The sequence below is a fragment of the Scyliorhinus canicula genome, chromosome 19 (genome assembly GCF_902713615.1).
Source record: "Scyliorhinus canicula chromosome 19, sScyCan1.1, whole genome shotgun sequence".
NCBI lineage: Eukaryota > Metazoa > Chordata > Chondrichthyes > Carcharhiniformes > Scyliorhinidae > Scyliorhinus > Scyliorhinus canicula.
The window spans coordinates 47,530,392-47,557,175 of record NC_052164.1 but is presented as its reverse complement, the minus strand read 5'-3'; the positions used below and the strand labels follow the sequence as shown (position 1 = coordinate 47,557,175).

General features: G+C 43.3%; 1 protein-coding gene across 17 annotated transcripts in view; it reads right to left on the bottom strand.

Moving 5' to 3' along the window:
• tanc2a (tetratricopeptide repeat, ankyrin repeat and coiled-coil containing 2a) overlaps positions 1 to 26,784 on the bottom strand; it is a 1,067,833-nt gene that overhangs the window by 527,834 nt on the left and 513,215 nt on the right. The window lies entirely within an intron of this gene.

Sequence of the window (26,784 nt, the reverse complement as noted above, 5' to 3'; positions counted from 1 at the left end):
CATTCTAGCCTTGGTTCAAACATGGCAAAAGAGTTGAATGCCAGAGGTAAGATGAGAGTGACTGTTCTTGACATCAAGTCAGCATTTAATAGCGTATGGCATCAAGGAGCCCTAGCAAAACTGGGGTCAATGGGAATCATGGGGAAAACACTGCTGGTTGGAGTCATTCCTGACACAGAGGAAGATGGTATGGTTGAAGGTTAATCATCTCAGTTCCAGGACATCACTGCAGGAGTTCCTCAGGGTATGTCTTAGACCCAATCATCTTCAGTTGCTTTATCAATTACCTTCCTTCCATCATAAGATCAGAAATGGGGATGTTATCAGATGACTGCACAATGTTCAGCACCATTCGCAACTACTCAGATACAGAAGCAGTTCATATCCAAATGCAGCAAAGCCTGGACAACATCCAGGTTTGGGCTGACAAGTGGATAGTAACATTTGCACCACACAAGCACCAGGCAATGACCATCTCCAACTAGAGAGGATTTAACCATTGTCCCTTGACATTCACATGGCATTACGATAGCTGAATCCACCACTATCACCGTCCTGGAGGTTACTATTGACCAAATACTGAACTGGACTAGCCACCTGTGGCTACCAGAGCAGGTCAAAGGCTAAGAATTCTTCTCTTTATCCTTGGGCAGTCCCTCAGTGTGGAGGATGACTTGCTTCCACTCCGGGGAGGTGGATTCTGCAGTGGCTGAATAGTCCGATCCTGGATCCGCAGGCTCTGCCACAGGTTTGACAAGTGGTGCTTGATGAGTTGGGTGGTTGGGATGCTCTGGATTCTGCACTTTCCTTCCGTTGTTTGTTCTTGGTCTTCGGATTCTCCACCCTATGATGCACGAGGTGATTGGCAACTTCGCAGATGCTTTTTCTTCAGCTTGTGCATTCCAAGACAACCGATTCCCCAGTCAGCGGGGATGTTGCATTTATTTAGGCAGGCTTTCAGAGTGTCCTTGTAGCATTTCCTCTGTTCTCCTCATGATACTGCAGCTCAATAACAGAGATTGGGGTGGCCTGGAGGCTTCGGAGGTTAAACATTTTCCCGCTTGTCTGGTTGGTTAGCTCCGCTCCAGTGGGGAACTTCAGGGTAACGATGTGGAGTGCTGCTGCAAGGGAGATAGTGAAGGGCAGCACAGCAGCATTGTGGATAGCACAATCGCTTCACAGCTCCAGGGTCCCAGGTTCGATTCCGGCTTGGGTCACTATCTATGCGGAGTCTGCACATCCTCCCCGTGTGTGCGTGGGTTTCCTCCGGGTGCTCCGGTTTCCTCCCACAGTCCAAAGATGTGCAGGTTAGGTGGATTGGACATGATAAATTGCCCTTAGTGTCCAAAATTGCCCTTAGTGTTGGGTGGGGTTACTGGGTTATGGGGATAGGGTGGAGGTGTTAACATTGGGTAGGGTGCTCTTTCCAGGAGCCGGTGCAGACTCAATGGGCCGAATGGCCTCCTTCTGCACTGTAAATTCTATGATCTATGATCTAAGAGTGTTGATGCGATGACGATGCCCTGTTTGACTCCAGTTTGTAGACGTGAATCATGTGACAAGTAACTCACCTCCTGACACCCCACAAGCCTATCCACAAAGGCACAAAATGGGAGTGTGATAGAATACTCTCCACTGGCTTGGATGAGTGCAGCTCCAACATCAAGAAGCTCGACACCATCCAGAGCAAAGCAGCCTGCTGGATTGCTACCCCTTCCAGAAACATTCAATCCCTCCACTACCGACGAACAGTGGCAGCCGTGTGTACCATCTACAAGATGCACAGCAGGAACTCATCAAGGTTCCTTAGACAGCACCTTCCAACCCCATGACCACTACCATCTAGAAGGACAAGAGCAGCAAATATTTGGGAACATCACCACCCGGAGGTCCCTCTCCAGTTTACTCACCATCCTGACTTGGGAATATTTGGCTGTTCCTCCACTCTCATTGGGTAAAAGTCCTGGAATTCCTCCCTAACAACACTGTGGGTGTGCCTGCACCTCAGCGACTGCAGCGGTTCAAGAAGGCAGCTCACCACCACCTTCTGGATGGTAAGGAATGGGCAATAAATGCTGGTCTAGCCATCAATGCCCATATCCTGTAAATTAATTTTTAAAAACTTGTCTATTGTTAATTCTTAAATTAGCGGTCAAATAGAATGTTTTGTTCTAATCTACAATCATCTATATGGTTTTCATGGCCATTCTGTTGTGTTGTCGAAATGATACAGGCATCAATCACTCAAAGATTCTAATTACTTTGTGGGTTCATTTATTTAGACAAGGCACATGAGAAAGGAAGAAAGCTTAAAGACATCAGCAGCAGAGCTGTGCGCTTTGCTCAGATGCAAAAGGAAAAGTATGGAAATGCTTGACACACTTCCCTTCTGGCGATGTCATGTTGCTATCCTTTAAAGGCATATAACAACCTATTCCACTGCTAATCTTACTCAAACTACACACTTATCTTAAATTACTGCCTTAGGAAATGTGCAAAGCCTCAGACAAGGTCTGACAATGTACGTTTTTAAATAAGTTACTAGCTGTCCGCCAAAGTTATATTTGTAGCCATCAACTTTCCTCTCAAATCACTCACTATCTGTGGTGCAGTCAATGTTATCAAAATCAGGGGTCTAGATAGAAAAGGATAAACTGTTCTCTTTGGCAGATTTAGGGTGATTAGCAAAAGAACAAAGGCAAAATGCAGGAAGAACATTTTTACAGTGAGTGGTTATGATCTGGATTCCTTCAGAGAGTGTATATTTATAGCACAACGGTTGAATCATATTTGAACCAGAGTGACAGAACTTTATAGTACAGGAGGAGGCCATAACATTGAGTATGTCTGTGCTTGCTCACCGCTAGACCCAAATTTTCACAGCCCTGGTTACTTGCAACAGCCTGAATAATCATCAAATTCAAATATTTATCCAATTTCTCTCAAAAAGCAATGCCACAGAATCAATCATTCCCTGTTCCAAGACATTCCCACATCACAGCAACAATGTTGCTTCAAGAAATATCTCCCAACCTCTCTCATCGCTGTTGTAATAATTTTAAATTGATGAGGCAGCATCTCCCAAAGCAGCAGAAATACATTTTTCCCGATTCATTCTGCTGAAACTCTTGAGAATGAAAATACTTCTTATTAAATTACTTTTTAACCTTCTCTGCTCCAGTGGAAATAATCTCTGTATCAGAATTCTCTTCTCAATTATGTTCCAATGCCTGGAATACTCAAGATGAACTGATACTGTGCAGTTCCTTTGGCTTTATGTACCTTGATGTCCCTCAGTAATGATAAATTTACCATCAATATTTCTTCTGGCTTCAAATTGAGTTTCAAGCATCTCTCTGTTGCTAAAGCTGCCTCCAAGTGGCTCAGTTTCCGTACGGCATGTGGCGCAGTGGTTGGCATTGCTGCCTCATGGTGCCGAGGATCAACGTTCGATCCCAGCCACGGGTCACTGTTGTTATGGGCCAGGGATTAGAGAACCACAAAGTGTATCATGGAGTTCACCTGACCCACACGGCCCACTCGACAGGTGTGGTACAGCAGAAATGGAAAAGTATTTTTTAAAGCAAAACAATGTTTATTCTATGAACTCAAGTTAACCTTTTTTAAAACATACAGTGAACATCTTAGTAACCATCAATTCAAATACAACCCCAAAGAATACAACACTAAGTAATCCTTGAGCTTTCCTTTTAACATCCAGAAGGCTTAAAACAAAACCTTTAACAGAAGCACCTCAGGTTTAACTTCACTACTGAGAACAGTTACCACATTGAAATCAGCAAATGAATATTCATAAGCTTGCAGAGATTCATACACATCCTGATGTGATTGCAGCTTCTCCAAAACTAAAATGAAACCAAACCCACCCTGTAGCAAAAAGCCTAAAGCGAAAGTAAAAAGCTGGCAGACAGCCCAGCTCCACCCATTCTCTGACATCACTGCAGTAATAAACACCCATTTCTTAAAGGTACTCTCACTACAAATATTCACATACACAGCCATTTATAAACACCTATTTCTTAAAGGTACTCTCACATGACACTGTCCATATGGAGTTTGCTCATCCTCCTCATTCCTGCGTGGATCTCACCCCCACAACGCAAAAAGATGTGCAAAGTAGGTGAATTGGCCACACTAATTTGTCCCTTAATTGGAAAAATAATTGGATATTCTATATTTATATTTTTAAAAAAGGTACAGTTTCCTCCTGCACACTAAACATTTCTCCATATGCAACAACTCTTAAATTGCTATAAAAGCCTAAGTCTTGTCTACTGATCTCAAAATAGGTAACCGTCATACCCTTCTCTATTTCACGGTATTCTTAGTTGGATCTAACCATAATGCAGTGCACACCTAAGAAACTCCCTCATCTTCCTTAGCTTTAATGTCTCATTTCCGGTTTTGGTTCAGCCATCCCTCTACTTCATCACTGGTACAGTTTTAAGAAAGGGAGCTTGACAGCTGGCCCTGACCAGGCTATCGCTGGAAAAGTTACACCATGAACTTAATGTCAGTAAGCCAGTACTCTGGAGTTCTTTACACGAACAGGTCAAATTGAAAACTGCAGTGCACAACAAAAAACAGTATTTTCATACACATTCGGAATTCTTTCAACATTCCTTGGCTTTTAAAGTTCTCAATTTAATTTAGACTGATATCTAAATAAAAGTACACATTGTTTTCTTTATTCCTTCATGCGCTGTGAGAATCAATGGCAAGGGCAGCATTTGTGGCCTATCCCCAAGTACCCTAGAGAAGATGGTGGTGATCCACCTTCTTGAGCTGCTGTGGTTCATATGGTGCAGGTACAGCCACAGTGCTGTTCAGAAGAGAGTTACGGAACCCCAGCAACAGCAAAGGATTGCTGATATAGTTCAAAGTCTGGATGATGTGTGGCTTGAGGGGAACTTGCAGGTGTTAAGTGTTCCCATTCATCTTGTCCTTCCCGGTGGTCGAGATCACAAGTTTGGAAGAAGCTAAAGTAGGCTTGGGGAATTGTTGGAGCAGAAATTGCATATGGCACATACTGCTGCAACTGTGCACAGTGTTGGTGGGAGCAAAATTTTAAGGTGCTGATCAAGCAGTCCGCTTTGTCCTGGGTACTGTTAAGTGTTGTTGGAGCTGCAAGCGAAGAGTATTCCATCAAACTCTTGGATATTGCCAGCTTGATAGGCATGTAGTCCTGTTTGCAGCTTCACAAGGTTGCAATCTCATTTTTAGTTATGTCTCGTGCTGCATCTGACACGCTCTCCTGCACTCGTCAATGAACCAGGGTTCATCCCCAGCTTGATACTAACTGCAAAGTGAGGGACATGCTTGGCCATGAGGTTACAGATGGGTGGTTCAATAGAATTCTGCTGCTGCTGACCCACAGCGGCTCATGGATACCCAGTTTTGAGCAGCTAATTCCATCACACAACACGATGGGACAGCATCATCATTGTCAAGACGGGACTCCATCTCCGCAAGGACATTGCAATATATTCTGGACGAATGCTACTCACTACAGCACATTTTTGCCGTTTCAACCTCGGCTGCCAAGTAATACAGATTATGCTGCAATTATCTTAATTAGCTATCGGATACTTATATTGATTTCTATTATTGTTTTGCATGTTGTATTTACTTGAAAAATTCTAAGGAAATGGTAATGACCTCTTCCAATTCTTTACTTCTGCTGTGAAGAAAATGTGGTTATTCTCTTTCGAGGAGTTAATATTTAGAGATTTCATAACCATGTGTGGTCCAGATCAGAGTTTTTCAAACTTTCTTGCCCGGGACCCATTTTTACCAGAGCCTGATATAGCCTCAGAAGTACATCCTTGGAATTGTATTCTAGCCCTCTCGACATGAATGCTAACATTGCACTTGCCTTCCCAACTGCCGACTAAGCCTGCACATTAACCTTAAGAGAATCGTGAACAAGGACTCCCAAGTCCCTTTGTGCTTCTGATTTCAGAAGTATTTCCCCATTTAGAAAATAATCTATTTCTCCATTCCTCCTTCCAAAGTACATAACCTCACACTTTTCCACGTTGTACTCCATCTGCCACTTCTTTGTCCACTCTCCCAGCCTGTCCAAGTCCTTTTGCAGCCCGCCTGCTTCCTCAATACTACCTGTACTCTACAGATCTTGGCATCTTCTGCAAACTTAGCAATAATGTCTTCAGTTCCATCTTCCAGATCATTAATGTATATTGTGAAAAGCAGTGGTCCCAGCACAGTCCCCTGAGGCACACCACGAGTCACCGGCTGCCATCCTGAAAAAGATCCCTTTATCCCCACTCTCTGCCTTCTGCCAGTCAGCCAATCCTCTACCATGCTTCATCCTCCCTGTGATGGTGTATACTTTTAAGTACTCGTGGAAGCCAGAGAACTGGTGCTGACTGCCAGCATCGTGACTCGCCATTCTCACCCTCACACAATCTTTACTCTGCCGCCCTCCATGTCCTTAACAGGCCCGAGCTCCAACAGTGCACCGCCGGAAATACCGCCCTAGTCTCCTCCTATTGGACAATGGAAGAATTAAACATCAGATTCCAATCGGATGAAAGAAAGGCAAAATCCTGCAGCTGCTGGCAGACGCAGGCGGCATTCTGAAACCAAAACTTGGTACAGCTGATGAGCACTTCTCACACGATTACTCCACCAGGACCAATCGCTCCGCGACCCTCCCGACACCGGCCCGCGACTCACCCTGGGTTTGAAAAACCCTGATCTAGATACAGTAAATTGAAATTGTTCCCATTAGCAAACATCCAGTGTTGAGAACCAAAAGATAGAGACTTAGTGAGTGGCAAGCAAACCAAAAGCTTCTTCCATGCATTAAGTAGTTGTGATCTGGAATGCACTGCCTGATAGGGTGGTGGTGAAAGCAGATGGGTTTTCAAAAAGAAATTGGATAAGCACTAGAGAGAAAAACATTACAGGGATACTTGAGGAAATGTCTATGAATGGGACCAGCTAACCTGCTCTTGCACATTGCTCGGCACAACATCGAGGGCCGAAGGGCCTGTTCTGTGCTGTACTGTTCTATTCTATTCTATAAAACCTGCATTGACTCAATGGGCTGAATGGTCTCCTTCTGCTTTGTAACCATTCTATAATCCCATTTGTGCAAGAGAATATTTGAACTTTTCATTATGGTAAGTATTGTATCAATTCCTTCATCATGTTGTATAATAAAGTGCAATACTTTCATTGGTATGCTTGACTAAATCAAGATTTGACTATTTATGGGAAGATTTAGAAGCCTGACTTCAAATATTATAGTGATTACTGCTCAGCTGTAAACATATAATTACTCCAATCTCTAGGGTTGTAACAGTGCATTGCATGCATAGAAATAAAACAAAATTTGTTTTTCAAGCTTATTTACTGAAAAAATAAACATTACTCTTTGATTTCAAACATTTTTCTGATCTAGTTTGAATAATTCAACATTGAAGGCGTACAGATATCAAGACCTTATTTGAACATTGCGCGACTGTGAAGTTTGCACATTGAAAATTGAGCTATACCAAGAGTTAACAAAAGCAAAGAAAACATTTCCAATTCACCCCATTATTAAATGATGGGTCGTAACTTCTTCGGAGTGCCAATCAGCGTCGGATTGCCACTCCCTATCAATTTACCTGTACTAAGTGCCTGTCTAGCCTGATCTCTTGACTCAGGCCGGGTGTGATTCAGGCAACGCAGTGCATCCCGGCTCCAGCGTCCAAGCCCAAAAGAAATGGAGTGAAACGGACCACCCCCTTTTTTATGGCACTAGCTGCCGAAAGCCGGTGCCTTTCATTGTCTCGTTGAAAAAATAGGCTGGGGGAGGGTTTAGTAATGCCACATGCAGGGCTCTGCTTAAATCTTCAAAATAGTTACACAGAAGTTTAAAGTGATTTAATTTCATCGAATTATTTTAGAGTAACTATTAGCATAACACTGGCAGAATCATTCGAAATTAGCGATTTAAATCGCTTTGTCGAATGGTTCCCAGCGCAGCGCAATTGTCCAGGGAACATCGCGCTTCTGGGCGCTGGGTAGAATCTTACCCCTGGGAACTTTGGAGAGAGATTTCTCATCGCATCTTTGGGGTACGACACAAATCCATTGCTGGGGAGCCAGGAAGTATAGACCAATGTATTTCCTGACTTCCCCTGCGATCTAATTGTAAAACATGACAGGAGCTACATTTCAATTACATCACACCAATGCAGTTCTGAGATTTTGCAAAATCGCACTGTATAATGAGTATGGCTATTTTCATCATTTAAACTTGCAGGCATTTTACTCACTATTTTCTGGCCCAAGAAGCATACACTTGAGAAAACCAGAAAATGATGTAACAGGAAATTAGAGGGAAACCAGCCAAGCAGACTCGGAGAAAGGTCAAAAGAATTTGTTTAAACAAATTGGAGCAAGAGTAAACCAAGATTGCATTGTACCATAAAAATAACTGACTCAGTGTAAGAAGCCCCCATGTGTTGCTAAGGCTGAAAGAACCTAGCACATGATAAATGGTTCCCTGAAATGTCACTCAAATGATTTGTTTACATTAAACTGCCCTTACATAATCTCAATTGTCTGAGTTTACTTTGGACTGGGTTGTGGCCAGTAATGCAGTGTTTGTGTAATCCCCTGCATTAGTAGTTAAAAAGGACATCTTTACAACAATTAGAGATGATGCAGTTATTGTTCCAATTTTGCAATAACACCAAGTTACATTTGGAGCCAAGTGAAGATCTTCTCACCGAGGTAGTACCATCAGTGCCCCTGTTCAGTGTCACTGGGGTGTTCTACTGTTCTGGGCTGCTAGACTTGTTCTTTCAGAAATACCTCCATCACTTCCCTCTGTCTCATTCTATAACCATACGCAAGAACTTCATTTTCTCTCAATCACCGTTCGCACTTCAGCTATCCGAGTTGTTTTATTCCCCTGCTCTTCTACCACTTTTGTTCAAGCAGGTGGGAGGGGTTATGTTCTGGACTCTCAGGGCTAAAGTACATCAGGTGGAAGCACGTGGGGTTTTAATGCAAATAACAACTTAGGTTTATTTCTATTGGAGGGTGCCATCATTAAATATGCTTCTACTGATCCTGTTGGGAACTGCCCTGTGAGGTTCATCTGCCTCAAGGATCAACATCAATGGTTATAAAGCAGACTTTATGTGGGATCTGATGCCCTCTCTGACATTACACAACAGATATCCTGATTTTCATTATTTTTCCCAAGAACAAGATACTAGTGTCATTTACGGCATAAGAGGAGGCCTTTGTTTCCACTGAGTCACGTCAGTTCTCCATCAGCAATCCAATCGGTAAAAAATGATGACAGTCCCCACCCCCCTGTTCGATCGCCTTAGCTTAACAGGTTTATTACTTTCAAATGCCCATCCAATTTACATTTGAAATCATGCCGTTTTTCGTTCCCACCAGCCTCATGCGCAGGGAGTTCCAGGTAATTTCCACTCGCTGTGTAAAATATGTTATTCCTCGCATTCCCTCTGCATCTCTTACCCAAAAGCTTAACTCTGTGTTTCCTAATGCTTGTATTATCCACAAATGGGAACAGATTTCCCTTGTCGACCTACTTTATAACGTCCTTCAACCTCAGACATCCAAACGTGTGCCCATCACAACAGCTGCTCCCCCACCTAACTGTAACCTGCACTTTAGCAACATTGTCAGTAGTTTCTTGAACCTCTTTGTTTGATTCATTAGTGGGATGTGATCACCTCTGGCAAGGCCAACATGTATCGACCATCCCTACTTTTGATCAGGATTTTGATTCAGCAAAACTGTAGGAACCACAATATATTCAAAATAAGGATAGTGTGGGGCTTGCAGACAAATATGCAGCTGCTGCTATTCCCATGTGTCTGCAGCCTTTGTCCTTCTAGGTGGCAACTGTTGCAAGTTTGGAAAGTGGTTTCAGGGGAGCCTTGCAAATTGCTCTGAAGAGTCATATGGACTCGAAATATTAACTATGTTTCTCTCTCTACAGATCTTGCTAGTGTTGTTTTTCTGCTGTGTTTTTCCAAAATTTCCTGTTTTTATTTCTTATTTCAAGCATCCGCAGTATTTTACTTTTATTATCTTGCAAGTTGCTGCAGTGCATCTCATATATCGTAAACAATGCGGTGTGTCGGTGGTGAGAAGAGTCAATGTTCAAGTTGGTGGATGCGGTGTCAACCAAACTGGCTACTTTGTCCTGGAAGATGTTGAGCTTCTCAATAATTGTTGGAGCTGCACCCATGCAAGAAAGTGGAGAATATTTCATCACATTCCCGACTTGTGCCTTGCAGACTGTGGACAGGCTTTGGGAATCAGGAGTTTAGTTATTCACCACAGATTTCCAAGCCTCTGACTTTTCCGATTCAGTGTCTGGTCAATGGCAGAACTGATCAAGGAAGTAAGGGCCCATGGGATCCAAGACAAAGTGGTACATTGGAACCAAAATTGGCTGAGACGGTAAACAGAGGGTGATGGTAGAGGGATGTTTCTGGGACTGAAAGTCTGTTCCAGTGGGGTTCCGCAGGACTCGGTGCCGGGGCCCTTGCTATTTGCGGTCTACATGAATGATTTGGACTTAAATGTACGTGGTTCGATCAAGAAAGTTAGTGGATGACTATAAATTGGTGGTAAAAAATGAGGAGGATAGCCGTAGACGGCAGGAAGATATGAATGGACTAATCAGGTGGATACAGCAGTGGCAAATGGAATTAAACCTGAAAAAGTGTGAGGTAATGCACTTGGGGAGGGCTAACGAGGCAAAGAATTATTCTATGAATTGTAGAACCCTGGAAAGTACTGAAGATCAGAAGGACCTTGGAGTGCATATCCAAGATCCCTGAATGCGGCAGGTAGGTAAGGTGGTTAAGAACTCATATGAGATATTTGACTGTATCAGCCGAGGTATAGAAAACAAGTTTGAATAGTATAAAACGCTGGTTAGGCCACAACTGGAGTACTGGGGCAGTTAAGGTCAGCACATTATAGGAAAGATGTGACTGCACTGGAGATGGTGCAGAAGAGATTCAACAGGGTGCTGCCTGGGCTGGAGGGTCTGAGCAATGAAGACAGGCTGGTTAGGCTGGAGCTGTTTTCCTTGGAGCAGCGAAGGTTGAGAGGGACTCGATAGAGTGTATAAGATTATGAGGGACATAGATATAGTGGATAAGGCGGCATTTTTCCTTTAGTAGAGGGATCAACAACGAGAAGGCAATGATTTTAAGATAAGAAGTAGAAAGCTATGAGGGGAGTTGATGAGAAGCTATTCCACCCAGAGGGTAATGGGAGACTGGAACTCACTGCCTGAAAGGGTCGTTGAATTAGAAACTCTCGGGCAGCACACTGGCACAGTGGGTTTGCCCTGCTGCCTCACGGCGCTGAGGTGCCAGGTATGATCCTGGCTCTGGGTCACTGTCCGTGTGGAGATTGCACAGTCTCCCTGTGGTTTTTGCCCCCACAACCCAAAAATGTGCAGGGTAGGTGAATTGGCCAAGCCAAATTGCTCCTTAATTGGAAAAAATGAATTGGGTAATATAATTTTTTTTTTTAATTATAAACTCTCGTAACATTTAAGTAATTAGATATTCACTTGTGCACATTAATGAGAGAGGATCGTCGATCAGATCGCTGGCTTTTAAAGCAGACCAAGCAGGCCAGCAGCATGGTTCGATTCCTGTACCAGCCTCCCCGAACAGGCGCCGGAATGTGGCGACTAGGGGCTTTTCACAGTAACTTCGTTGAAGCCTACTCGTGACAATAAGCGATTTTCATTTCAAGATGTAGAATCAGTTTGAGTGGAAGCAAGAAACAGAAAGGGGCAGCAAACATTGGTTGGAAATAATCATAGGCCACCAAAAAGTAGAGGTAATGTAGGGCAACAACTTTGAAAGTGCTGGTAACAAGAGTAATAAAGTAACCAAGAGCCACTCCAGTCTACATATAGACTGGGTAAACCTAATTAGCACCAATGCGGAGGAGGATGAACTCCTGGAATATTTTGGAGACGGTTTCAAACACATTCCCTAACAAATTGACTAGAACAGTGTTTTTCAAATATTTTCCCCAGGACCCACATTTGCCAACCGGCGGACCTTCGGAACCCACACCGGCCAATCGTGCCATAACTCTCTCTCTCACACACACCCAGGCACACAAACTGTGTAGCAACTCTCTCTTACATACCTATTCCATCTATTCCACTGCCCCCCTTGTGTTGGAACCAGTGCATGAATTCCATACAATGACCAGATCCCAATCTTTGTCTGCAAATCAGCTCAGTACAGACTAAGAAAATAAAATATATGACAAAAGGATTTAATTTATCATTGCAGGTGGATAGAAATAAATACATCTCAATTTCTTCAAACTCAGAGCTGTTTTTTTGTCAATTTTTTGTACGTTTCGTTTTTGGAGATGTGGTTAGAGAGATCAGTTTTATAAACTGAAGACATGTACACAAGGGAAGGGATGATATCAACCATTCCGGAATACACTGGTCATCAACAGACTCATTGGCAACCAGGTCACACCGGTAACCGACAAGACCATCCCTAAAATGATACAGAACCCAGTGGCATTTACAGAATCAACATTTGGTTCCACAAGTATCTCCAGAGTATAGAGTTAGCTGGAGCTTTGAAGGATCAGATCCAAGCATCCTTTTTCCAAAACAGAGTCTGGCTTGATTCTGCATCTAAATGGACCGCATTAACTGTGTCCCGTTTCGCTCATGCGATGCTGCTGACGCCAGGATCTGCTGACTGTAATATTCCAACTCCACCTCCTGACAAACCTGCTTGTATCTTTGACCTCTCATCGCTAATGAAAAGTGGGCTGTTTTCTTGTGACCGATGTTCATCTGTGTGATCTTCTGGGGCATCATAGAACCTTTCTCTGCTATCATCTGTTGCAGAGTCTGGGCCTTGCTCTTCATTTGTGCTACGCTCAACGCGAGCTGCCTCCGGCATAAAATGACAGATACGTTTAGTCCTTTCAATAACATTTGCCCGAGCTTTTGATTTTCCAGAGTTCCAATGACTAACTCTACCTGGTGCTGGAGAACTTTGTCAGGTGTCTGACATTGACAACATGCTGCACAGTCTGGAGGCCCATCTGTCACTTGCTTTAGCAATGCCAGGAAACTGTCCTCCTCTGGTACATGCTGAATTGAGCCTTCATCACGAGTCAACTTCTGAATTTAACATGTAAAAGAACAGTAATTGCTTAGCGGCGTGAAGGTTTGTTAGTGCACCTATGCTCTGGAATAGGAGAGTGATGAGACTGAAGACCAAATCTGATTTGAACAGTGTGCCTCAGGCCATTTTAATAAATATGCTGATGGCGGACATTGCCCGCTTCTCCCGGGATCAGATCGGGATCACTGCGGGTACGCTGCGATCGATCGCTCAGCGACCCTCCCGACACCTGTTCATGACCCACCCCAGAAAAACACAAATTTTGGAGCGGAGAAGACTGGCCCTGAGTTTATCGACTATACCTTCAAGCTTAAGAGTTAAGTGATTGCGTACATTATTTTAAAAAACAAAGACAGAGGAATTATGAAACAAGTGCTCACCTTTAGGTAATGCCATAATAAATATATTCTTGAGAGTTTAGAAGAATGAGAGGTGATCTCATTGAAGCATACAAAATTCAACAAGATAAACGAAGGAAGGATATTTCCCCTAACTGGCGAGTTAGAGCCAGGAGACACTGTCTCAGAATAAAAAGTAGGCCATTTAGAACTGAGATGAGGAGGAATTTCTTCACACAGAGGGTGATGAACCCTGGAATTCTTTACCTCAAGAGAGCTGTGGAAGCTCAATCGTCAAGTATATTCAAGACTGAGATCAATAGATTTCCAGATATTAAAGCTATCAAGGGGTATGGAGATAATGGGGCCAATTACCACCCTTTCCAGTCTACTCTCCATATCAGCAAAGTGAAGGAAGGAGTCATCGACCATGCTATCAAGCGGCACTTACTCAGCAATAATCTGCTCACGGACGCTCAGTTTTGGTTCTGTCAGTATCACTCAGCTCCTGACCTCATTACAGCCTTGGTTCAAACATGGGCAAAAGAGCTGAATGCCAGAGGTGAGGTGAGAATGACTGCCCTTGACATCAGGCAGCATTTGACTGAGTATGGCATCAAGGAGCCCTAGCTAAACTGGAGTCAATGGGAATCAAGGTCTTTGAAGAACTGAAAGAAAACTGAATTTTCATGGAAGGAATAAAGGAAATTAAGTGCAGTAAATCAGGCACTGAATTGTAATATTAGATCAAGTCTGCTGCAATGCTAACTCAAAATGTCACTAATAAGGATGTTGCAATCAAGGACATGCAGGGAGTGCGATTACCATGTCTCATTTCAAGCAAGATCATTACTCTCTGTTAATGCATCTCGCATCTGTATGCTGGAGACACATATCTCCTTCTTTCTTCCTCATTGCACACACAATGCAGTGGAAACATCATCAAATTTAAATGGACTAGAAAGCCTTAAATCACACTAGTCGACAGACTCAGTCAGTATGGTGCCCAATTAGCAAAGCTAAAGGAGCAGAGTCATCTTCAAATGGATTTCTAGAAGCATCAACATATGTGACTTGCACTAGGTCAATTGTGCGGAGATGAACGGAGTGCTGTTGCAGATTTTCTCTGAAACATATTAGTAGCTCGAAAGCTGAAATTAGTTCTGAAGCTTTACAAAATATTTAGTGAGAGCTACCTTGAAAGTAGCCGATCCTATGATAGTAAATCAAGGCTCGCTATTTAAGCTTTGAATATTACAAAACTTGATACTGTACTCTGTTTTTTAACATTTGTCACAGCATGGAGAATAGAGGAGATACTGTTAATTAATTTTAATGTTTTGTAATTCTTTGACAAGTGCTCATACACAATAATGAAATGTGTCACATGGAAAATCCTTGAAAAAATTAAATGATTTAACTGTGGAAAATCAATCCATTGTTCCAAGAACATGAACTCATCTCCTCTGTCCACCAACCTCACACTGCCATTACAAACTTCTTCACAAACAGGGCTGCCTGGTGGACTCACCATTTCAACCAGTTCTTGACCCTCAGAAATAATTTCTTCCCATATTAAATCTGTTTCCTCTCCCTTGTCCATGCTCTTTCAACGTACATCTGTGACTCTTCTGAAATCCTCCACCAGTTGAATAGTTTTCCAGTTCGCTGATCCTCACCATCTGCTTTTCATGGTGAATGTCCAATTTCTCTACACCTCCAATCCCTACCAGAGTGGCCTAAAGGCACTCTGCTTCTGCCTTGAATTGAGAACCAACTAGTCCCAATACACCACACTGAACAAAGACTGCTGTGACTTCGCTCATTTCCTCCAAATAAAGAGTCAACGTCAACATGATGCTGATATAATGATGTCAGATCACATGACCAAGATGAAAGAAGAATGAGAACAGTACCTTACTTCATTTGGAGGTCCAAATGTGTAAATACTTGCTGTAAACAAATAGATCTGCTTAAAAAGACAATGGAGTTGAGTAGCATACTTTTGGGAGATTAGACAATATCCAAACACTATCTAACCATCTACCACACAACAACACATGATGAGAGCGAGTGAAAGACCCAGCAAATACTAAAAGCAGCAGGGCTGACGAGAAAAGAGAATCTTGAAATGACAGGATAAAGATTTCCAAGACTCACCAAAAGGTCAGACGTCATGGAGCAGCAGAGGCCCAAACGAGCAAACAGCCGAGAAGCAGCAAAGAAGCAGGATGAAATGCAGAAACACTTCCCGGGCTCAGCAAAAGCATGGAAGCCACCATACCACTGCTGAAACCATTTGTGTGGGGTAGGCCCACTGCAAGGTCAGAATGGGGACAATTGCAGAAAAGGGTTCACAAGGCACAGAACTGTTTCACAATTTCATAAAAAGAGACTAGAAAGACCAAGTTAGCACCCTCCTTTATGCTGTGTGAATTATTGTTGAAGATGGGTGAGTCAGGACTTATGAAGTCCTGCAAGCTTTTGACTATTATTTCAGCATCCTTCTGAATTTAATAATAGAGAGGGATAAATTTAATAGAATAAAATAAAGGCGATGCAAAAGCAAGGATTTGTTTATAAATTACCTCTGGGAACAGCACTTTTAAAATAATTTTAAAAGACGAGCTGATTCACGACTGGATTGCTGTAGAAACAAAGCGTCATCGAATCTCTTGTAGACAAGGGAGGATTTAATTCTAATGAAAGCAGTGAAAATGGCAAGACAAACGGAACTCAGGAAACAGTCGGGTGTTCATTTGCGGGGAAGGAGGTTCCATGGAGAAGATCGAGCAAGACTGTTCAATTCGTTGGCCATAAAAATCCAAAGCACAAGCCTAAGCCTACCAAAATGGGGAAAGGCGCAGCAACTGTCATTTAAAAACATCTCCAAAGTGGCAAGGTCAATTGAGGGAGAAAATGCTAAAATAGAGTCAAGCACAAGAAACGGACAAACCATTGGAACAGAAATGAACTTTCCATGGGAAGATAAGTGACCCTGGAGGTAAGTATTGGAATATTAAACTCAAAGTGGTTGGGCACCTCACAAGAGATTAAATTAGGCACAGGAGCAAAGGGTTTCTATTTCATCAGATGACGTACAATGGCTCAAAAAGATGACACTTCAACCCTCATCTGTTAAGTCGCAAGGTCCTTGGAAGAGCTACACTAAAGGTTAAAGGCTAGCTCGTGGCGAAGTTGAAATAAAAAGATCAAGAAATCCTCAAACCTCTATGTTGTTCAAAGTCAAGAATACTCTTTGCTAAGCAGAGAAGCCATATTCACAATTTTTTTGTTTTACAGTGCTAGGAAAATTTAAGACCCCAGTACCACATGACTCTACAAGTGAAGCCAAACCAATTTGCCTTTTTTTATCCGGAGTGAAGTCCACACCCACTCCTGAACAAAGTCAAGGTCGAAATAGAAAAGATGCAGCAGATTACACACAGATACACAGATCCTGCAGGGGCAGCACGGTAGCATGGTGGTTAGCATAAATGCTTCACAGCTCCAGGATCCCAGGTTCGATTCCCGGCTGGGTCACTGTCTGTGTGGAGTCTGCACGTCCTCCCCGTGTGTGCGTGGGTTTCCTCCGGGTGCTCCGGTTTCCTCCCACAGTCCAAAGATGTGCGGGTTAGGTGGATTGGCCATGCTAAATTGCCCGTAGTGTCCTAAAAAGTAAGGTTAAGGGGGGGGTTGTTGAGTTACGGGTATAGGGTGGATACGTGGGTTTGAGTAGGGTGATCATTGCTCGGCACAACATCGAGGGCCGAAGGGCCTGTTCTGTGCTGTACTGTTCTATGTTCTATTATCTCACCTGCTAACATGCTGACAAAATAGTATTTTGGTATGGTTACAAACCTAAACTCAAATGGTTTGAAAATAATTGGCATGGATATAAATGAGCTAAATAAAGCACTGGAATGTGAGATGCACCTGATCGTCTCAGTGAACGAGAGCCTTGCCGAACTAACCACAAACTGGATGTTAACAGTGGATTTTGGCAGTTACCTTTCGACAAAGAATCCAGATTGCTAATCCTTTGTCACCTCAATTAAGTCCTGTTAACTTTGTTTCTCCCTTCAGAGATGCTGCCTAATCTGCGGAGATTGCCAGTATTCTCTGCTTTCATTTAAACATTTAATTTTATTTTCAAGATACATCCAAAGAAATCATAGAAAAAGAGTGCAGAAATAACTGCTCAGAGCTCAAAACTATAATCACGTTAACAGAATAAAGGGAGTTACATCCCAGCCTTAAATTGGTCATTAACTCTGATAGAATCTACTGAAGGACAAATATTGACAATAATGGCACTTATGCAAACTGTCAATGTCAGAAACCCAATTTAAACTGATTTTTAAAAATATTTTAGTAATAATTAACACTATTCAACACACTGATTACACTTCAAACACACTTAATTAGCAATAAAGCTCTTTGGGAGCTTTAAAAGTCTTAAATTTCACTATATAAATATGAATTCTTATGTTTAGCAAATGGAATACAATAAATAAAAGGTACATGCAATATTGCAATGATTCCACCAAGTTTTAATTGGCACAGGTACTCAAATTTACTCTTAATCCAGAAGATTTCTACTGCAAAACATCACGCACAGGAAATAAATGTTTTATTTAATTTTGAGTACCCAATTATCTTTTTCCAATTCGGGGCAATTCAGCGTGGCCAATCCACTTGTCCTGCACATCTTTGGGTCGTGGGGGTGAGACCCACGCAGACATAGGGAAAATGTGCAAACTCCACACGGACAATGACCCGGGATCGACCCTGGGTCCTCGGCGCCGTGATGCAACAGTGCTAACCACTGTGCTACCGTGCTGCCCACAGGACATTAATATCTAAAGGAAAAAGGCATGCCAGAATCCATGTCACCGTAATAAATACAAGTTAAACCTTAACCAATCGAAAAACTCATAGATCTTCAATTAAAAACAGCAAGATGTGAAATAAAAATTAAGATCTATGTTTCACAAACAGATGCTTGAGTAATAATTACAATCCACAAAAAAAATGAGGCAAGCAGTAGGATATTCATTGAACAGTATCCATTATCCATCATTTAACAACTACAGTTCTGAGAAACCTCCATTTTAACAAAATCTAAGTATCACTGGCCCGTAGTTCACATTCAATACTGTATTGAACCAGCCACTGGTTTGTTTTAGTGGACAGGCTTCCAGGCTACATGTTTCCCGAGAACTACTGCAGTCTCTGAACTCCAATACTTTGTATGCAAGTAAATCCCCCAAGTGCAACTTTCATAGTGGAAAAGTTCTTTCCAGAATTTTCTGCCTACTTTAGCAATCCGCTTCAACCATCTAGAATCACAAGAAACAAGTCAGAACCTTGGTTTTTCAGCCACTTTCACAGCTTCATTCACATTTTAATAAAAATAATAATCTTTATTAGTGTCACAAGTCGGCTTACATTAACACTGCAATGAAGTTACTGTGAAAAGCCCCCAGTTGTCACACTCCGGCGCCTGTTCAGGTACACTGAGGCAGAATTCAGAATGTCCAATTCACCTAAAACACGTCTTTCGGGACTTTGTGGGAGGGAATCGGAGCACCCGGAGGAAACCCACGCAGACACGGGGAGAACGCGCAGACTCCATGCAGATAGTGACCCAAACCGGGAATCGAACCTGGGATCCTGGCACTGTGAAGCAACAGTGCCACAAATTAGTGAGAGGTGTATGTTTACGTATTTGATATAATTTGCCTCAATTTTGCAAGCAAATAAAGACATGCTATCTGTAATTTAAGAGGTTGCTACAGCAGGAGCTGTATACCCTACCTGAATATTTTACATCATTTGACATTTACTGTCAACAGCTTTCATTTGACATCAACTGCTCTCAATTGCAATAATTTTGCCTTGATTTTATGTCAAGTTGCGCATAAGCAATCATCTGGCTTTCATTCGATTTTATTTCACTTATAACTGACCATTAACTATAATTTTCACACAGAATGTTTGCAATGTCAAATGTTAGTTATCAAATGACTTTACGGTCATGAATTGCCATCCTGCAGTGACCACAACAAAATGTGACTGTATATGGGGGGGCAGCACAGTGGTTAGCACTGCTGCCTCACAGCTCCAGGGACCTGGGTTCATTTCTGGCCTCGGGTGATTGTGTGGTGTTTGTACTTTCTCCCCATGTTTGCCTGGGTTTCTTCCAGGTACTCCGGTTTCCTACCGCAGTCCAAAGGTGGAATGTCCATGCTAAATTGCCCCTTCGTGTCCAAAAGGTTATGTGGGATTACTGGGTTAGGGGGATAGGATAGTGGGCTGGGCTTAAGTAGGGTGCTCTTTCCAATGGCTGGTGCCAATTCGATGGGCCGAATGGTCTCCTGCACTGTAAATTCTATGTTTCTGTGCTCTATGATAAGCAGCCAAAAGATTTCCAAGTCCCAGCCGATTGTGTAGCGCAGTCCGTCTGGTCAAATTCGTACCCACACCTCACATACATCCTGACCCAAACTCTGTCTCCTCTCCCTCCTCTCACTCTGACCATGCCCCTTAATCCCCTCCTCAAACACCACTTATTCCTCTCCCTCTTCTTCCCTCCTTTCTATCACCCTCGCCCCCTCCCCAATTGAAGATCTGTCCACAGGGCCGGCTGGAAATCAAAGTGACATTTTCCAGGTTGGTCCCATAAAGATTTGAATTCGGTGCAGGATCAGAGAGGCTGGGATAAGAGCAGGGCCGGACCAGGGTATGAAGGACCTTCAGAAAGCTGGTGGGCACTCGGGGTGATGGCCCGAGTGCACATGTGTGTGCTGCATCAAATGTGATGACAAGTTAATTCCAGAACTATTGATGTCAAATCTTAAGGGGCAGCATGGCGGTTAGCATAAATGCTTCACAGCTCCAGGGTCCCAGGTTCGATTCTCGGCTGGGTCACTGTCTGTGCGGAGTCTGCACGTCCTCCCCGTGTGAGCGTGGGTTTCCTCCGGGTGCTCCGGTTTCCTCCCACAGTCCAAAGATGTGCGGGTTAGGTGGTTTGGCCATGCTAAATTGCCCGTAGTGTCCTAAAAAGTAAGGTTAGGGGTGGGGGGTGGGGGGGTTGTTGGGTTACGGGTACAGGGTGGATACGTAGGTTTGAGTGGGGTGATCATTGCTCGGCACAACATCGAGGGCCGAAGGGCCTGTTCTGTGCTGTACTGTTCTATCTATCTATTATTTCGAGCATTGAGTATTCATGAAAACCAAAACGAGGTCAAAATATCCCAAACCTGAACGATCTCAGCTGGCCAGCCAAAAGATGACTGGCCTTCTCCCCATATTCATACTTGCCCCTTCGAGTGACGCAAGGTAATGTCAGCATTGGGGGTGGCGGAATAGTGTCCAAGATTCTAGGAAGCTGAGCACTAACTGCTGGAAATAATGTTTAGAAAAACTATGTAGCATAATTTTTTTGTTCGCCATAGCTTCAACGATATTTACTTGATCCTCACAACACCAGGATGTATTGTTGCATTCTGAATTGTATCATCCAGGAATGCTCATAGCCATCAATCCGACTACTGAGCAAAATGTTTCATATTGTTTCAAAAATGTATTAAATTCTAATATTTGGGCCAGCCACGAGTTAATGAAACAAGCTTCCCTCAACAGGTGGAATTGAGTTTCCAGAGAATCAGCCAGCTGTAATTAGCCAATTTGTTTTTATCTTGCCCTCTCTGGATAATTTTGTGCTAAAGTCGTGTTCTTTGCTCTCTTGGACTCCCCATATTAATTCTTCTCATCTGGCTCCATTCCTCTTCATTTATAGTTATTTCAAACAACAAAGATAATTAAGTTGAAACCTACCCTGTAAACGTCACCATTGCCAATGCCCACTACTCCAGCAATGCTAATTCTGCAGTCCCTACTGCCCATCTTCAATTTATTCACTTCCTCAAACTACCCTCTACGTTCATTAATCACCATCCAATTCCCCTCAACAGGTCTCTCAAGCAGTCAGTATCCACTTCCTCAAATGATCACTCCATATTCACAGTTACTAAGGATGAGTCATTCTCTTTGAAATTCTCATTTCCCAACTAAATTCTTAAAATCTCTCGCTGATCAATTTGATTACATACAACTCCAATCCACCAAATGTAATCTGAATTAATCCTACCCCCAACTAATTCTTTATTATTCAGCATTCTATTTTACACTGCCATCCCACTGAGGTTTACTGGATCTACTTGCTTATAAAACACAATTTCTTCTCACCTCTGATCAGCAATTCAATGCCTCGCCATTTCAGAAATAATTTCTGTTGTTAAAAATATACACGAGAAAAGGAAGAAACTCAATTTATTCCCTGCTTTATATATGTATGACTTTGAAATGATCCCAACAGATTGTTAAGAAATAGTCAGAAGTGTAAACTTTGAGAAGCTTCCAATAATAATTAACCTTCAATTGTCTCCAAAACCTATTAGATACTTTCCCATAGGGAATAGATAGGCACTAAACTTGAGAGTAATCCAGCTCAACATGATACACCTGCCCCAGAATCCAGTCTGCCCATAAACATCGTGCATCCATCGTGCTCCAGGTATCACACTTGTTACAGAGCCATGGATTAATTCACAACATAAGAGGTTGTCATTCAGCCTATCAAGTCCATGTTAGATCACCATGAGCATTCCAGTCAATCCATCCCCCCCCCCCCCCCCCCCCCCCCACCCCCAGCAAACCACCCCTCCTGCTGGATCCATTTAGCCTTGCAAATTTATTACCTTCAAGCGTATCCAATGATCTTTTGAAATCATTGATTGCTTCCATTTCCACCAACTCATGGGCAGCGAGTTCCAGGCCATTATCATTAGCTGTGTAAAACAGTTGGCCCCCACATTGCTAAAGCCAGAACTGTGTCATCTAATTACAGAATCACTGGATTGGTAGGGCACAGGAGGCCATTTGGCCCATCATGTCTGCACCTGCTCTCCAAACAAGCATCATGACTTAGTGCCATTCACCTCCCTTTTTCCTGTACCCCTGTTTCTATTTAAGTAATCATCTAATGCCCTCTTGAATGCCTCAATTGAGCCTGCCTTCACCACATTCCAGACTCAAAAAAAAAAGTTTATTCTCAGATCATACCTGCTTCTTTTGCAAATCACTTTAAATTTTTGCTTCAGGTTCTTGATTCCTTTTATGAACAGGAACAATTTCACCCTATCTACTCCATCCAGCCCCATCATGATTTTTAACATTGCTATAAAAACTTCTCTTGGCCTTCTTCCCTCCAAGAACAGTCCCAACCTCTCCAATCTATCCTCATCACAGAAGTTTCCCATCCCTGGTACTATTCTTCCAAACCTCGTCTGCACTCTCGAATACATCATCTAATGTGGCGCCCAGATTCGTACACAATATTCCAGCTAAGGTCTAACAAATGCCTTGTATTACTTCAACATAACCTCCTTGCTCTTGTACTCTATACCCTTAATAATAAAGTCCAGAATATTGTACGCTTTATTTAAAACTGCTTTTTCCACCTGTCCTGCCACCTTCAATGATCTATGCACATTCGCACCCATGTCCATCTGCTCCTGCATCCCTTTAAGACTTTTACCTTTTATTTTATATTGTCTCTAATGCAGTAATAGCAACACTTTTTCCTCATTTATCTTATCCAAACCAGTCATAATCGTGCACACTTACATCAGGTTTCCCTCCAGTCGGGGCAGCACGGTGGCGCAGTGGGTTAGCCCTGCTGCCTACGGTGCTAAGGTCCCAGGTTCGATCCCGGCTCTGGGCCACTGTCCATGTGGAGTTTGCACATTCTCCCCGTGTTTGCGTGGGTTTCGCCCCCACAACCCAAAAAGATGTGCAGGCTAGGTGGATTGGCCATGCTAAATTGCCCCTTAATTGGAAAAAAATGAATTGGGCACTCTAAATTTATAAAAAAAGAAACGGTTTCCCTCCAGCCTCCACGGAAAACAACTCTGGTTTTCCAATTGTTGAAATCCAGGAGACACGAAGGTGAAAGTTTAACTAATTTTATTTTAACTCAAAAGTAAAGCCGTGCCCGTGGCATACAACATTGGTGTCCCAGCCCAGGATTTAGATTTAGATTTTTTTGTCACGTGTACAGAGGTACAGTGAAAAGTATTGTTCTGCGTACTGTCCAGGAAGATCGTTCCATACATGAAAAAATAGGACACAATAAATACACGATGTAAATACACAGACAGTGTGTGCAGCATATGGAATATAGTGCTACAACTGGAGAGAGAATGCAAAGAGAGATCAGTTCAGTCCATGGAGGGCCATTCAGGAGTCTGGCAACAGCGGGGAAGAAGCTGCTTTTGAATCTGTTAGTGCATGTTCTCAGACTTTTGTATCTTCTGGCCGATGGAAAAGGTTGGAAGAGAGAATAACCTTTTGGGAGGGGTCTGATTATGCTGCCTGCTTTCCCAAGGCAGCGGGAGGTGTAGACAGAGATAATGGATGAGAGACAGGTTTGTGTGATGGACTGGGCTATGTTCATGACTCTCAGTAATTTCTTATGGTCTTGGGCCGAGCAGTTCTTGTAAGCTGCGATGCAGCCAGATAGGATGCTTTCTGTGGTGCATTTGTAAAAATTGGTAAGAGTCAATGTGGACATGCCGAATTTCCTTCGTTTCCTGAGGAAGTATTGGCGCTGTTGTGCTTTCTTGGTTGTAGGGTGAAAGTGGGTGGACCAGATTGTTCATGATGAAAATGAAATGAAATGAAAAATGAAAATCGCTTATTGTCACAAGTAGGCTTCAATGAAGTTACTGTGAAAAGCCCCTAGTCGCCACATTCCGGCGCCTGTCCGGGGAGGCTGGCGATGTGTACACCTAGGAATTTGAAGCTGTCAACCATTTCCCCTTCGGCACCACTGATACAGACAGGAGCATGTACAACACTTCGCTTCCTGAAGTCATGACCAGCTCCTTAGTTTTGCTGACATTGAGGGAGAGGGAGAGATTGGACTTGCATGAACTCCTGGTCCGGGTCTGGGACACTCTTTAAAAGGCTCAGTTTTGAAGCTGTCAACCTTCTCCACCTCGGCACCATTGATGCAGACAGGGACGTGTACGACACTTCGTTTCTTGAAGTTGATGACCAGCTCCTTAGTATTGCTGACATTGAGGGAGAGATTGAGCTAACAGGATCTCCCAGTCCAAGTATGGGACGGTATTTAAAGGGCTCGATAACGAGTCCCAGCTAGACATGTCTCCACCTGTTACCATAGAAACTTGCACTCCACGAACCAACGGGCAGATCACTGAGTCATCCCCCATGGTCCACGTGATGGTTATCATATCGATCTAACCTTGGAACTAAAATTCCAAATCCTTGAAAAAGTTCTGGTAAATTACTTCTGCACCTCTCAATGTTGCACGTCATCTATTTCATGTTGCATGTAACTCGTACCATCCACACAGTTTGCCACTTCTTCAAGTTTGGTATAATTGGCAAGTTTTGAAATAGTACTCTGTATTCCAAGATCCAGTCACTTTTTAAGAGCAAAAAAAGTAGTGGTCCTTTAAAGAAAACTGTTTTTTTATTCTCCAGTCTGAAAAATTATCATTTACCATAGCTCACTGATGCAGAACTTCGATCTCGAGATGCTCGTTCGCTGCATGGCCATAATTCGGAGGCACCCACCTTGAAAGTCCCCATACTCTGAACACGCAGAGAAGGCCCAGCAAGTTTGGACTTTTGAAGCACATTCCCCATGTCTGGAACCCTCCAAAACTCGAGTCAGAGCTGGAAACTTCGGATGGTTCGGACTCATTAACAGAATAGTTCGAGGAAAAACGAGGATTATCAGTTTTAGGTTTTAGGCAACTCGACTACTAATCCCTCTCAACTCCCCACTGGAACCCCACAACTAGCCTCCCTACCACCCCAAACCACCCGACTAGTTCCCTCCCTCAACTACTAACTTACCTATCCCCTCAGTCACTAAACTACCTGAAGCCCAAATAACCCCGCCCACTTGACTACTCCCTGACCCTCTAACCATTCCCACAACTAGCCCGCTCTGACTCCCTACCCTATACACTGACTACCTACCCACCCACCTACTCCTTCCTGACGCCTCGACAACCTCTTCCTTCGCTACTCTGACTCAGGCTCTGGCAGTCATTGGGTTCCCCTTAGAAGCAGCTTCTCCTGTCATGTGTTTGGACTACCTCTTCCACCTGACAACTCCGAACCCCTCTCCGACTACCCTCCCGACCCCCCAATTTGCCCTTCCACCTGACAGCAGCTCAGGTTACACCCCAAATTCCCCTTCATCCACTTATCTGCCACCGTACCCCTCACCCATCCATCACCTTGCCCCTCTCCCACCTGCCACGCTAATCTTCACCCACCCACCTTCTACTTGCCCTTCACCCACCCACCTTTTACCTGCCCCTCACACTCATCTGTCACCCTACCCCTCCCCCACCCACCTGACAGCCTATCCCTCACCCACCGACCATTCTACCCCTCATCCACCCATCCGTCATCCTACCCCCGACCACCCACCTGTTACCTACCCTTCACCCACCCACCTGCCACCCTACCCCTCACCCAACCACCATCCTACCTTTCACCCATCCACCTGCCATCCTATCCCTGCCCCACATACAAGATACCTTCCCTATGTTTGTGATTCTCTCTGTAGCTTCTCAAAGTGGTTCTGAGACATTTAAACCTACATGAATATGAGCAGCTACTGTTGTAGAAAAAGGGGTGTGGCTTGGCTTCCCCAGGCACTCTTGCACTACGAGGAAGGACTCTGAGAAAAGTTAATGTCCACATTTCTGAGGAGGCCCGGTCTTGAAATGTGGAGATTGGGTGCAGTTAAGGAAATATAAACAGAGTGGCAATCAGGCAGTGATTGCCGCACTTCAGAAGATTAGGTCCACTGTTTTCTGTTCTTAAGCTAATTTTTAAAAATCCATTTGGACTGACACACCTACTATGTGTAATTTTTTTAACCAGCCTTCCACATGGTACTTTAACAAACACTCTATATGTTCATTTTCATAGTAACTTCATTGCAGTGTTAATGTAACACCTTTAAATGTTTTCTAAAATTGCATTTCCTCAACCAAATCTTTAATTCACACATGTCCCTCTTTCCCCTCCGTGAATATTTTCAGTTGAAGGCACTATAATTGTAACACTAAAAGATTATTAACATCCATCACATTCCCTCCAAAAAC